At 44.4% G+C, this 2,063-nt stretch overlaps 1 pseudogene; it reads left to right on the top strand.

Annotated features, from left to right (window-relative positions):
• Positions 1–2,063, top strand: part of LOC106725484 — a 14,354-nt pseudogene that overhangs the window by 1,503 nt on the left and 10,788 nt on the right.

The raw sequence follows: 2,063 nt of genomic DNA, 5'->3' as shown, positions 1-2,063 counted from the left end.
AGACAAGCTCTCTACACGCCATATGCCAAGTCATGGGTGAGTCCAGCGAGATCCAGTGGCATTGGAGCAGGAAGGTGGCAGAGCTGAGGGAGTGAACCTGGGGTCTGAACATGGGAAGGGGATGAATATTACCCAGTGGTGTGCACATCTGGAGGAAGTGTGAGCTGATGGTCCCAGGACCTGGTGTGGGGACTTAAAGTGAAGCATAAACTGACGCTTGGCTTTGTCTTGGAGGCAGGATCTAGGAGACTGCAGTGGTGTTGCTTGGCAGGAAGGCTGGGGCCCTGCAGGCATTGCCCAGACCATGAATGCCATTGCTATCTACCCTTCCCACCCATCCCCTCCCATTCCTTATCTCCCCTCCCCTCTCCTCTCTTCCCCTCCCTTAAAACTTCCCACCCAACCCAGCTGCTCTGCTGAGGGCAATCACAGTGAGTAATGGGACTGTGATGAGAGAGCAGCCTGCACTGGCATTAGGGTCTGGAGTCCACACTAACCCAGTGCCCTGGAGGAGGTTGACGGTGGGGAAGATGTATAAAGGAGTAGGATTAATGGTCCTCAGAAAGGCAGCTCTGGTTTCAATTGTCTCAATTCTGACAGGTTGGTGTGACCTTTGAGGACATTGCCCTGTACTTCTCCAAGGAGGAATGGAGCCTCCTTGATGAGGGTCAGAGACAGCTGTACCTGAATGTGATGCTGGAGAACTTTGAACTTATATCCTCGCTGGGTAAGACCCTCACTCTCACCAGTGAACTGCACTTGGCTTTTCGATTTCCCAGGCCCCATCCCCCAGGGTGTGCTCTGTCCTCCCAGGTAGACTGGGGTACTGCTGGATTTTCCAGTTTCCTGGGTGTTTGCTGTCCTGGGGATGGTTGGTCTGTTTCCGCTGCTCCCTCTATTCCTGAAGTCCCAATACTCCCCGCTTCACTAAACTCACAGGGAAGGACTTGTGGTTGGTAGTGTTGCAGGAAGCCTAAGGGATTACACCTTGATCAGTGAGGAAAGCATTTTCTATATTCTTGTTGGTCATTTGTACATATTTCTTGAAGAATTGCCTCTAAATCCTTATCCTGTTTATTAACTGTATCTTTTGGTTGAATAATCTTTGGAATACCTTGTATATTTTATATATTAATTGCTTATGACATACAGGAACACATATTTTTTCATGTGCTTAATTGTGCTTTGCAGATATGGCTCCCCACACCTGCTTTTCTACAAATTCCATGTTTTGTTTTTGGCAACCCTGGGTTCAGCAGGTCTAGTGCCCCCATGTTTCTAGCAAGCTCAGATGCTTGGTACTAGTGCTTAGCAATTAAATATTGTTAATGAAGTTATATAGACTTTGCTTTTCAGGCAGAGTCATTGCATTGTTATTAGCCTGCAGTGTAGTATTAACATACCTTCATTATTCCCAAGGAACTCCCATTATTTGTGTGAATTTCTGTCTATATCGCAATATTCGCTTTATTGTGCTGATCAGAGCTGAATCTACAATATCTCCAAGAGATTCCTTCATATGGTTTGCAAGTATTTTCTTCTGTTCTCTAGATTGCCTTTCATTTCATGTTGTCTGTTGCTGTTGTGCAGTGAAGATGCTATTTTCTTTATTTGTTGCAGTGTGGACTGTTTATGTTTTCTATTTTGTGTGGTGGTTGGTGTCACATTCAGAAAATCCTCTTCAAAACAAACCTCTAGAACTTTTTCTCTATATTGTCCTGAGGAGTTTTAAGTTTTAGCGCTGACATTTAATTCTGTCATACAGGTTGGCTTAGATTTTATCAGTGCTGTCCAGTTTTGTTGTTACACGTGAATGTCCGTTTATACCAGCACCATTCATTGAAGAAACTATCTTTCCCTTCTTCTGTGGCTGCTGCTTTGTCAAAGATTGCTTAAAAGTATGTGCCTGAGTTTTTTTTTGTTTGTTTGCTGTTCTGTTCTGTTGATGTATGTGTCTGTGTTTCTCCAGCAACACACTGTTTGCTTGCTTCCTCTTTGTAATAAATTGAAGTCAGGAAGTGTGATGCCACCAGCTTTCTTCTTGCTCAAGATATCTTTTGTTA

Source organism: Myotis brandtii, unplaced genomic scaffold, assembly GCF_000412655.1.
Source record: "Myotis brandtii unplaced genomic scaffold, ASM41265v1 scaffold1656, whole genome shotgun sequence".
NCBI lineage: Eukaryota > Metazoa > Chordata > Mammalia > Chiroptera > Vespertilionidae > Myotis > Myotis brandtii.
The sequence above is the reverse complement of the archived record's forward strand: the minus strand, read 5'-3'. Positions and strand labels throughout refer to the sequence as shown.